The sequence below is a fragment of the Aegilops tauschii genome, chromosome 1, assembly GCF_002575655.3.
Source record: "Aegilops tauschii subsp. strangulata cultivar AL8/78 chromosome 1, Aet v6.0, whole genome shotgun sequence".
NCBI lineage: Eukaryota > Viridiplantae > Streptophyta > Magnoliopsida > Poales > Poaceae > Aegilops > Aegilops tauschii.
The window spans coordinates 412,545,549-412,558,448 of NC_053035.3; positions in this window are offsets into that span (position 1 = coordinate 412,545,549).

Here is a 12,900-nt window from a genome sequence, read left to right on the forward strand (position 1 = left end):
CGGCTCCCGACTCTACCCATTGGCGGATGCACTTTGACGGGTCCAAGATGCGCACCGGCTTGGGAGCCGGCATCGTCCTCACTTCTCCCAAAGGCGACAAGCTCAAGTACACGCTGCAGATCCTCGTCCAGCAGATCAGCGGATACTTCGAAGGGTGCGAGTTCCTTCACATGCCAAGGGCCGACAACGACCAAGCAGATGCCCTAGCACGGATCGGCTCCACCCGACAAGCCATACCGACTGGCGTCTCCCTCCAGCGCCTCCTCAAGCCGTCCATCAAGCCGTCTCCAGAGTCGGACTCCATTTTCGTACCGCCTGCGCCAGATACAGCCGGATCCGACTGGAGAAACCCCGCAGGCGGCACGGGGACTTCGACAACTGGCCCCGGGACTGCCATAGTCGCACCCGGCCCGGGGACTTCAGAACCCGGCCCGGGGACTGCAGCTGTCGGCCCGGGGACTACAACGGCACAAGAAGCAGTGGCCGACTCACCCAACCCACCCACCCGAGTCATGGTGGCTACATTAACAGAAGAAGAAGTCACAGCTCCCTCATGGGCCCAGCCCATCCTCAAGTTCCTAGTCAGCAGAGAGCTGCCGGCTGATGAGATCTCAGCAAGACTAGTGCAACGACGAGCCGCAGCATATACAATAATCAACAGAGAGCTTGTGAAGCGCAGCGTCACTGGAGTCTTCCAGCGTTGTGTCGAGCCAGAAAAAGGAGTGGCAATCCTCAAAGACATCCACCAAGGCGAATGCGGCCACCACGCAGCCTCAAGATCCCTTGTGGCCAAGGCTTTCCGCCATGGTTTCTTCTGGCCGACTGCCTTGGAGGATGCTAAAGAAATAGTCAAGAGCTGCAGAGGATGCCAAGTTTTTAGTTCCAAGCAACACCTGCCGGCTTCTGCACTCAAGACCATTCCCCTCACCTGGCCTTTTGCCATCTGGGGACTGGACATGGTGGGCCCTTTCAAGACAGCCCACGGCGGCCTGACACATCTACTTGTTGCTGTGGACAAGTTCACAAAGTGGATTGAAGCAAAGCCAATCAAGAAGCTCAATGGGCCGACTGCCGTAACATTCATCATCGACATCACTACTCGGTACTGCGTGCCGCACAACATCATCACCGACAACGGCACGAACTTCGCCAAAGGAGCACTGGCACGTTTCTGCGCGACGCAGGGCATCCGACTGGACTTAGCGTCCGTTGCCCACCCGCAGTCAAACGGCCAGGTCGAGCGAGCAAATGGACTCATCCTCTCCGGCATCAAGCCCCGACTGGTTGTACCACTGGAGCGATCGGCCGGCTGCTGGCTCGAAGAGCTGCCGGCTGTCCTCTGGAGTCTGCGCACTACACCCAACAAGTCAACCGGCTTCACTCCATTTTTCCTCGTGTACGGTGCCGAGGCGGTCATCCCAACAGACATTGATTTCGACTCACCTCGGATCACGATGTACACGGAGGAGGAGGCCAAAGAAGCAAGAGAAGACAGCGTGGACCTACTGGAAGAAGGCCGGCTGTTAGCACTCAGCCGGTCCGCCATCTACCAGCAAGGGCTGCACCGCTACTACAACCGCAAGGTCAAGCCAAGATCCTTCCAAGAGGGCGACCTTGTGCTCCGGCTGATCCAGCGAACAGCCGGCCAGCACAAGCTCTCGGCCCCTTGGGAAGGCCCCTTCGTCATCAGCAAGGCACTCGGCAACGACTCCTACTACTTGATCGACGCGCAAAAACCAAGAGCACGCAAGAGAGACGACTCCGGCAAGGAGTCAGAGCGACCATGGAACGCAAACCTCCTAAGACGATTTTACAGCTGAGAAGCAGTATGTATCATGCTCCCCTTTTGTATTAAGTACAAACCAACAGGCCCCCCGAACAGTACTCGGGGACTGCCTTTTTATTATCTATGAATGACGAATGTCATATCCATGAATGTATTATTACATTTGATTTCTTGTCCGGCACCGGGTTCGACCAGTCGGCCCGGGGACTGGCCGCCTTGAGCTATATTAAAAGTTCTTCTCGAAGTCAGAAAAAGTAGTGCGCCGGCTCCCAAGTCCTCTCTTGTTGAAAGTCGCAGCTCAAAGAACTGACTGTCCGACTAGCAAGAGGGAAGACAGAAAGGATGCCCACACGAAAAATGGCTAAGGAACAACGAACCTATATAGCAAAAAGACGGCCTCCAACATGCCTGCCGGCTATCAAAACAGCCGGCTGGCCGGCTTCCTAAACACTTAGCTTTAGTCCAGCGAAGCTAGAGTACTCCCCCCCCCAACTGGCCAAGCACTCCTCCAGCTACATATTGCAGAGCAACTGTTGGACTGGGGAGGCGGCAACCAAGGGAGGGCGGCAAAGGAAAAAGCAGAAGGACAAAAAAGCAAAAGTACAAGGAAAGGCCAAATGCATAAGTTATATATACATAAAGCCCCCAACAGGCTGGCAACAGACATAAGTTCGAATACACCCAATGGGTGGAATTGTGCAGACTTAACCAAACATTGTTCCTAAAGTAACAAGACAGGAAAAGCAAAAGATGGCAGACTAGGGCACGACATAAAGGCCGAGCTGGTCGGTGAAGGCGGCCTCGCCGGCTGAAGGAGTGGCCGCCTAGCGGGTCTCGGCTTGACCACCACCTACGGCAGGCGACCCACTCGCGCGCGACGTGGTGCTGGAGGTGCGGTCAGGCTGAGGCTGGCCGGCTGCTCCACCAGCCGACTCGGCATCCTCACCCTCCTCCTCCTCTTCTTCACCCTCGTCGCTGGAGTCGATCTCCTCCGCCGAGTCCTCACCGTACGCCGGGTCCAGCCCGAACCACTCCTCCGGCTGGGCGACACCGTTGTCATCCACCTCGGGGGCGAAGACGCTGGTGTCGGTGTAGTGGGCGATTGCCGAAGCCCGCCGGATGATGGCCGGCCGTGCCGGCTCCAGCTCCGTGTCGGCTTGCTGCCGCCAGGTAGCCAGCTGGTCCAGGATCAGGCCAGGATACCAGGCCTTGACGAACTCCAGCGCCCGCCTGGCACCGGAGCGAGCCGCCGAGCCCTTCCAAGCTTCGAAGCGGCCGACTGCCACCTCCAGCCAGTCGGCAGTCCGACTGGGGGTGCGAGGGACCACTTGGCCGGGCCAGAGGGCGGCCAAGACCTGCGCCCCGGCACGCTGAAGCCGGCGGAGCAGCCGGTTAGCCGGCTGAATGCGAGCTTGGATCGCTAGGAGCTGTTCCTCCAGCGAGCAGCCGGGGGTTGGCGAGATCTCAAAGCCAGCCTGCCTTCGCGCTTGGCGACGGGCCTCGATGGTCTAGTTGGCGGCAGTAGAATAGCCAGGGAAATACTCTGCGCAAGAAAGGAAGAAAAGAACACCAAAATCAGAAAACAAGTCAAAGTGGCAGATGGCAAGAAAGGACGAAGAAGTAGGCGGCTTACCGTCAACCAGATCTTCGATCTGGCCATAGCCAGAGACCAGAGTCTGCCTGGCCTCAGCCCAGCCAGCCGCCTCCGTCTTGAACTCGGCCTGGAGAGTGGCTTCGCGATCCTGCGCAGCCTTCAATGCCGCCTTGTGGCTTTCCTCCTGGTCGGCCAACTTCTTGGCCAGGCGGTCGCGTTCCTACACCAAGGCGGCGAGCATGGCATCCTTGGCACGAAGGGCAGTCTGAGACTCCCCCAGTTGTGCCCTCAGACTGGCGTTGGCCGCTGCAGAGACGGCAGGAAAAGAAGAACAGTAAGAAATCGTCAAGGAAGATCCAACCCGACTGCTCAGCAGTCGGCCCGAATCTCGGGGACTACACCCAGTGGGTGCGCTGACGCGCCCCCACATGAGATAAAGAACAAAGCACGTACCTCGGCTCTCAGTAAGGTCGGCGGTCTTCTGAGTCAGCTCCCGAGCCTGGGAGTTGAAGGCGGCCGCTCGAAGGTTGTGGTAGTCCTGCAAGATGGACAGAAGACCGAAGTAAGAACAAAAACAGCAAAGACAAATCCACCAAGAAGTTCCAAGACGCCTGCTCAGCAGCCGACTCGGAACTCGGGGACTACACCCAGTGGGTGCGCTGACGTGCCCCCACGGAAGAAATCAAGATCAAGAAGAAGCACAAATGGGAATACTAACCCGGATGGCCGCCCGCGTCGCGAGGAACTCGTCGGTGAACTGCCTCAGCGCCGCAGCTTGGCCCTGGAGCCGGGTCCGGACGTCCTGAGCAGCCACATTCACCACGGCCGTCCCTCCGCCTGGCGTCCACCCCGAGGTAGCGCTGGCCGCCTCCGCATCCCGGGCCGACGAGCTGGAGCCCACGGCCGGCTGTGGCTCCGACGCGGCCTTCTGCGGCTCCGACGCGGCCTTCCCCGCACGCCGGCTCGACGGAATCCGGACCGCCGTCTCAGCCCTCACGGCCGGCTCGCCCCCCGCCGACTGTGCAGGCGGCGGATCAGGCCGGCCGCCTTGGGCCGCCCAGTTGGCGGGGTCGGCACCGGCGCCTTCTCCAAGATGATGACGTCGTCGCCGCCTCCCCCCAGCCCTAGCTGGTCGCCGCTGGCTGCCTCTGGCGAGGGCGCCATGGGCCCCGGCGGCGCAACGCGCAGAGGGGTGACCATCAAGACCTCCCCCGCTGCTTCTGCTGCTGCGGCCTCTGCTTGGGCCCTGGCTGCAGCATCGGCGAGTGCCTTCGCAGCCTCCTCCTCCTGTGCCGCCTGGGCGGCGGCCGCCTTCCGCGCCTCCGCCTCCCGCGCCTCTCGCTCCGCCCGCACCTCCCGCGCGTTCCTTTCTGTCGCCTCCTGAAGGTCGTCACGGGGGTCCACGCGGCGGGTGGTGCTCCCAGAGCCCCTCGGCGACTCGACGACGGAGCCGGCAGCCGCCCGCTCAAGCGACAACGGAGCTCTGATCATTTGGAGAAAAAAGACAAGGTTTCAGGAACCACCAAAGAAAAGAAAGAAAGAGAGTACACAAAGAAAAATTCGGACTTACGCCGACATGGTCTGCGGTTGCTTCACCACCTTGCGGAAGCGAGCCGCCTTTGCGGCCGCCTCCTCCCGCCTGGTGGCTACCGCCCTGCCTCTGGGCTTCTTCGTTCGGCTGCCAAACAAACCCTGGGCGGCGCGACGCTTCTGACCTCGACCCCGAGCAGGCTGCGCGGCAGAGGAACCCGCGCCGCGTCCAGATGCCGGCTGGCAGCGCGGGACGACTTCGGCCTCGTCGTCGTCCGGCCAGTCGACAAAGGTGACTCCGAGCCCGGAGCCGCCTGCTTCGCCGCCGGCTTGGCCACCACCCGGCTCGACGTCGTCGTCCATACCGACCGCCGCCAGGTCGGGGTCCTCCAGATCGTGTTCGGCCCGGTCGGGGACGAATCGACGCTCCGCGTCTGACCCGCCGGCCGGCCGAAGCAGAGGACTCTGTCAAAGAGCAAGCCGACTAAGTTAGAGTCGGCCCAGAAGAGCTCGGCAACGAAGAGAGAGAAAAAGAGACAAGGAGAGCATACCGTAGGCGGCGGATTGGCTCGGCTATATGGCTCCTTGCCGAACTGCCACTCTTCGGTGAGTTTGCAGTTCGCAAGGTAGTTCACCATGTAGGCGATCTCCTCGCGCGGCATCTCTTTGGTGCACATTCGGCTCGGATCGAGCTGGCCGCTCATCTGACAGATCAGATGAGGCCGGCTCTAGAGCGGAAGAACCCGGCGCGTGACGAACGCGGCCAGAAGATCGCGCCCCGTCAGGCCCTCCGACTGGACCATCACCCGCAGTCGGGCGATGGCGGCGTTTCCAGCCGGCGTCAGCGTCACAGCCCGGAAGGACCACTGGGGCAGCCTGCCCGCCGGTGGGCCGGCTACGTAAGCCGGCAGGTTGATGTAGTCGCCCCGTGGGGCGATGTTCCGCACGTAGAAGTACAACTTCTGCCACTTCTGCACCGATTGGATTAGCGGGATGACGGGGAAGGGGTTGTCAGCGACCGATCTCGGTGACGCGATGAAGGCGCCAGTCTGAGCCGGCACGCCCCGCATGCGCGTGCCCAGCTTCGACTGGAAGAACTCCCCCCAGAGCTCAAGGGTGGGGAGGACGCCGAGGTAGCCCTCGCACAGGGTGACGAAGGCGGACAGCAGCACCACCGCGTTTGGGGTGAGATGGTGCGGCTGGAGCTGATAGAATTCGAGCCAGGAGCGGAAGAAGGCGCTCACTGGAAGGCCGATGCCGCGCAAGAAGTGCGAGCGGAAGACCACCCACTCGCCCTCCTGCGGCTCCGGCCTGATTTCCTTCGCCGGCGCGAGGCGGACCTCCACCTTGTCCACGCCGGGCAGCCGCCGTGTGTTGCGGAGAAACTCGACATGGTCGTCGTGGACGTTGGAGCCATCCCAATCCCCGCCATGCTGCTCCGTGGCGGGAGGCATGGCAAAAACAAGCGCGGCGGCATAGGAATGCGAAGTGGAAGAGTGCGGCGGCGTGGCGCTGTCGCAAGGTCGGGAGAGCGAAGAAGATGGTGGAGGTAGGAGGAGCGTGCGAGGGCCTGCCGCCCTCCACCACCCGCTACTTATAGCCTCGTGAGGCGAGGCCGAAGAGGCCGGACGTGGGGGGGAGACGTGGGATAAACTGCGCCCATCCCCCCCACGCCCCGCGATTATTGCGCATAAATGCGAGCCGAAACTGCCGCACGGGACGTGCAGGCGGTTTCGGGATGTAGACGATCCGCGCCTGGGCCGGGACGCGAACGTGGCGGGCCCCATCCCTGCGGCGACGTCCCGTCACGCGCGTGGGCTGGCAGGCTTTCCGGCCCGCGGTCCGATGCACGCACTAGCGGGCTCCCGCCCTCCGACTCCGGAAGATTTCGACTCAGGCGGCGTGCCTGACCAAGGCCGGCTCCCAGCTGCCGGCTCACTAAGAAGGGAAGCTGATCGAGCTTCTCAACCCCTACTCCACCTCGAAGCCCAATCAGCTTCGGGGACTACTGTCGGAGTAAATGGCCACGGGTAGCCTAACCGACTGCCCCTGGTTCTTCTGAAACAATTATCAGGCCTTCAGGCCTCCAAGCACTCCAAGCATTGGGCCGCCTTCCCTGGCCGGCTACCTCTGAAGCCGACTCCCGGAAGGCGACTCAGCCTCAGCAACCCCTCCCCAGGACAACTACGGGGTGGCCGACTCCAAGAAGCCGGCCAGGAAGGACGCCGACTCCAAGAAGCCGGCCGAGGCCACAACCACCAAAGCAGCACCCACATAACGGCGACAAGACGGGGTGTGGCCACAGTGTGGCCCACTACCCCCGAAACCCGAGGCGGGCATGGCTACAGGAGGCCGTACGAGACGGCCGTCTCCCGTGCGGCTCGGCACTGTAGCCATGCTGGCCTCTACGTCATCCACGACAGACTCTCGTACGGCCCACGGGCGGCGGGCCCCTTCAGCCGGAGAGAGGCGTGAAGGCGGCCCGGCCTCTCCCAGTCGGCCAAGGGCGTAGCCGGCCCCAGGAAGCCGGCTACTCCCTTCCTCGAAGCAGGGGCCCCATTAAGGAGACAAGACGAGGTAAGGCTACAGTGAGAGCCCCCGAGGCGGTCCACTGTAGCCACGCTTACCTCGACAAAGCCCTCGTCATCAGAGGCGAGGCTACAGTAAGCAGCCGCCGACAAGACCCTAGGCGGTGGGGCCGGCCTGTCGACCGAGAAGCCGGCAGCCGGCGGGACCCACCAGTCGGCGGGCCCCAACAGCCAGCGGAGAAGCCGGCGAGCGTAGACACTGACGGCTGGGACCAGTGCCCAGCCGGATTACCATTGTACCCCCGGGGGGTAGGCCTATATAAACCCCCCGGAGCACCCATGCAAAGGGTGGGCTTCTAAGCATAGCACACACACACCATAGATAGAGAGAAGCAAGAGCTAGCCTTGTTCTTCTTCTCCCTTGAACCCAACAGCTCTAGGAGCAATTGTAGCTACCTTTCCTTGATCTAGTGATCATGCGGAGACCCCGCAGAGCAGGACTAGGGGTGTTATCTCCTCGGAGAGCCCCGAACCTGGGTAAGATCCGCCGGCGTGCATGTCTTCGCCTCATCCCGTTTCAAGGCACCGGCGACGTTTTATTGGCTCCCACAATGATAAGCCATCCCTTGGCATATGTCGCACCAACCACCCGACAAGTTGAGAGGGTGGAGGGCCAGCGCCGGGACTAGGCACCCTATTTCTCGTCGCCACTGCGAGTTCAAGACCAAGACAATTTTATCTTAAGTTAGAACGGCATCGATTATTTGATGTAATATAACTCTGCAGTACTTCAATATCACGCACGCTATCTTCCCGTTAGATCTTTCTTTGTATGTTTGCAACCTACGCTTGGTGAGATAAGGCTTCCGGTGTCGGTGTCAAAACCGGCGGATCTCGGGTAGGGGGTCCCGAACTGTGCATCTAAGGTCGATGGTAACAGGAGACAGGGGACACGATGTTTACCCAAGTTCGGGCCCTCTCTATGGAGGTAATACCCTACTTCCTGCTTGATTGATCTTGATGAATATGAATATTACAAGAGTTGATCTACCACGAGATCGTAATGGCTAAACCCTAGAAGTCTAGCCTGTATGACTATAGTAATGAGTATGTCCGTTTCCGGACAAAGTCCTCTGGTTTATATAGACACCGGGAGGATCTAGGGTTACATCAGGTCGGTTACAAAGGAAAAGAATCCACATATTCGGTCGCCCAGCTTGCCTTCCACGCCAAGGAGAGCCCCATCTGGACACGGGTGCAGTCTTCGGTCTTCGTATCTTCACAACCCATCAGTCCGGCCCATGGCTAACAGGCCGGACGCCCGAGGACCCCTTAGTCCAGGACTCCCTCAGTAGCCCCTGAACCTGGCTTCAATGACGAGGAGTCCGACGCGCAGATTTGTCTTCGGCATTGCAAGGCGGGTTCCCCTTTCCGAACCCCAAGATAGTCTCCGGACGGATGATTGTATCCGGACCTGTAACACACATCACACACAACCGCAGAGAGAATATAATATTACATGAGTCCAATCCGCTGACAACTTCTTATAACATGACGTCATATTTGTCCGGTCGTAATTTCGAACCGTTTTTCGTCTGTGGCCCCACGTTCCAAGACGTGGTTGTCATTGACACTTCTTATCCAAGCAGAGATCGTGTCCCCTTATTAAGGGATTATTTTATCGACACGGACGCGGGTAACCCAACCGTCCTTAGGGTACAACTCCTTGGGAATAGGCAAATTTTAAGGCCCGGGAGAAGGCGTTCGATATTCTCGGCCTTTATAAACGGGCTTAGACCCATCCTTCCTCTCCACGCTTGCTCCTTCCTCGACTCTTACTCCCTCGAGTTCCAACACCCAGTTTTCACCCTCCGTAAGCCTCAGTCATGTCCGGATCCAGCCGTCAAGGCCGGTGGGTGGCTTCTTCTGTTACAGAGGAGGGTATCGCAAAGCTTCGGGCGGCAAGATATCTGACCGCGGAAATCCTCCATCGGCTTCCCGCGGAGGGGCAGGTTACCCCTACCCCCAGATCCGGTGAAAGGGTCATGTCCGTCTCCCACTTCCTCCAAGGGTTAGGTTTCGCCCTCAATCCCTTCGTCCGGGGGCTCATGTTCTATTACGGGTTAGATTTTCATGATCTCGCCCCGAACTTTGTTCTTCTCATCTCGGCGTTTATCGTCACGTGCGAAGCCTTCCTCTGAACTCCTCCACACTTCGGCTTGTGGCTCAAGACCTTCACTGTGAAACCGCATATGATAGAAGGGGAGCAGGCAGAATGCGGTGGTGCCTCAGTGAGCAAGCTTACCAACGATGTCTGGCTAAAAGGATCTTTCAAAGAATCTTCCGACTTATGGCAGCAGGAGTGGTTCTATATCACCGAGCCCCGTGGTTCCAAGTGGGCAGCTGCGCCTGCATTTCGATCCAGCCCCCAAATTCAGCTTGCGTCGTGGATTAATAAGGGGTTGGACTGGGGATCATTTGACGAGGTGCGGACTCTACAAAGTCGCATCCGAAGCCTCATTGAAAAGGATATCAATATTGCCAACGTTTTCAGGTAATGCTAGTCCGCCGGACCCTGCCATGCCAGCGATGGCCTCTCCGCCTTTGGGAGTTTAACCCAGAAGGGCCACGAACTCTTCAGCACTTCTTCGGCACTACGCACGAAGGAATGTGGGAATTATTCTTCCGGAGACGAAAACAATGGCCGGACACCACCGAGGATACTGGCCTAGACTGTAACCATCCAGACACCCCGGTAAGTACTCATCCGCCGAACACCTCATAATCAGATATTCCATGGTAAGACACTGAGCAAACCATCTTCTTCCAGGGCTGGATAAAGAAAGCGGAACGGATTAGTTGTCCGGCCCCTCTTCCCGAAGACTCAGCGGACCCCGTGTTAACAAGGATGCTGGCACCGGCACCGTACCAGCGCCGGCAGGGGAGGGCAAGGTGGAGAGTGAGAAGACCCGGGGTGACCTTCGTTCCGGAGGTAAATTAGATACTGAGTCCAGAGAAATCGACATTTCCTTGCCCGAAGACGAAGGCGAAAGAGAAGCCAGTATCCCTTCTCCATTCAGGAGTAAAAGGACCGCCTCCGAAGGTTGGGAGGGGCGGTCTCCTAAATAAGGCAAGATGTCACCGTCGAGCGGCTCGGGATTGGAAGGCGATGCCAGTGAACAGCTCCGTCATGAGGACAAGCCCTCAACCAAGCCGTAAGTGAATCCGGGGTATTTTGATAGCGTCCCGCTTCTTTCCTGTTACCGAAGAGATACATAACGTGCCTGTGTATTTTTACAGTCCGGCACAGAGTTTTTCTAGGCACTCCTCTTCTTCGGGAGATCTCCTCCCAGAGATGATGGAAAGCGAGGTGCCTCCCCCGACCTCCTCGCCCAATAAGACGGATGACTCCGAAGTGTCATCTCGGAGGGTTATTCTTGATCAACAAGCGGTGCAAGGGATGAAGGAGGCAGTACCCGAAGGTGGACCTCCAATTGTTCGGGATTCGGGGGCCAATAATGAAGGCCCCGGACTGTCCGCTTTATAACCAACAATGATTCCGAAGACGGGTGCACGGGTTCCTTCAAAGGATGGTCGTGCTCCCAGAGCGGCTTCCGGAGACCCGGCGACGCCGGATATATTGCGGGATATGCTGCGAAAAGCATCTGTCTCGGAGGAACAGCGTACCTTGATGGGTACGGTGGTTGAGAAGATTCTATCCGTGAAAAGCGGATTGAATGAAGCCTTCATGAGCCTGCTAAGAGGCTTCAAGGTTTGTAATGTAATGTTTTCAACTATATTTTATTCTCAAAGATGCACATGTTTATAGGTAGTAGCCCCTGAGACTCGGGTTGGCTCCCCATGGGAGGCGAACGGAGGATCAAGAAGAAATAATCAAGGACTAATCTGATTAACTAAAACACATGCTGCTTCCCCCTGGCTACTTCCCAAACGACGGATGTTGCCGAGCTGCAACGGAAGCGTGATGTGGCAGGGGATGACATTGTGTTAATCAATATGCGCCTGGACAATTCGCAAGGTATGTATTTGGGGCAGTCCCTTCACATACACTTTTGTTATATAAGCATGACGCTGAAGGTTATATACTGGAATATGCATGACTGCAGATGGTGTTGCCGCCGTTGAAATACTTCGGCCGGAGCTGGCCCGGGCCAAGGAGCAGGCCCGGTTTAGTAATGCGGCTGCCGAGAAGGCATTGGGTGAGTTAAAAGCCGAACAAGCTGCTCGGCGCCAAGACGTGGAGAAGATACCCACGATGGCGCTCGAATTAAAAAATGGTGCTAGCCGCTGTGAACTTCTTGAGAAGGAAAATGAAGCCAAAATGGCTGAACTTGACAAGGCCTTACGAGAGGCGAGAGAAGCGCGGTCTGAATCCAGAGCGGCCCGTGAGGAGATCCGACAAGCTGGGAGATTGCGGCCGGTAAGCCCTTTAGTCTACAGGCTAAGTTTGATGATCCGAACTATGCTCAGCTTAACCAAGTGTGGAGTTCTCCGGACGAGTTTTTAGACTTGCCGAAGAGTTCTTCCGATGCGGTGCAGTACTCTTATCATGCACGAGAGGGGTATGCAACGGAGAAGCTTTCTGGTCACAATTTGGTGCGTTGAAGCGCCCTGTGCTGCTGAATGAACAGATGTCCCAATGGGCCGAGCTTCATAGGATATCGGGCGCTGCTATGAAGAACGTCATAATCTGGATGTGGCCGACTGAGCCTGTTCTGAATAGCTACTTCGGCTTGGTGCAGCGGCTCATTGATACGGTGCCACGTATCGACGCTGTGAAGTGGTCTGCGTGCGTTGAGGGTGCACAGATGGCCTTTGCCCGTGTCAAGACATTCTAGGGGAGGATGAAGGCCATCGATGTTGCGGCGAAGAGTCCACCCAAGGGCAAGGACAGTTACGAACCGGAGCATTATTTTGAAGACATCCTAGAGGCCCCCTGCTTGATAGAGGGTCAATGCTCGAAAGACATAATGTTCGAGTGAGGTGTATGAGAATTGTAAAAGACAATTTTATATTTTGCTCGAAAGCTTGTGTTCCTCCTGTGCGGCCGTTTTAATATAATCTGAAAGTTTTCTAGTCGTCGGCTTCAGCCCCCTTGTAGGGAGTACGGGGGTGTTCGGAAAAGCATTTGATCACTCTTGACCCAATGTCTTGGTCTGTGAAGGACGTGATAATGCGGCGAACCAGGCAATCAGACTATAGGGTGTTAACACTTTCACTTAGCCATAGGAGTTTTATAGGGGGGACTACGATATAGCCCCTGGCATGCATACGGCTTATTCCAATATGGTGCGTTACATGTATGACCAGGAAAAAAGGTCCTTCGTGTGACACAGAGGGAATCACGACAGATTCCGATAAGTCATCGAGTGGTTGACCAGCTCTCGCAGCATCATGACAGTCGGTTTTCGGCTTTCTCTACTGAGGTGCTTGACCAGATG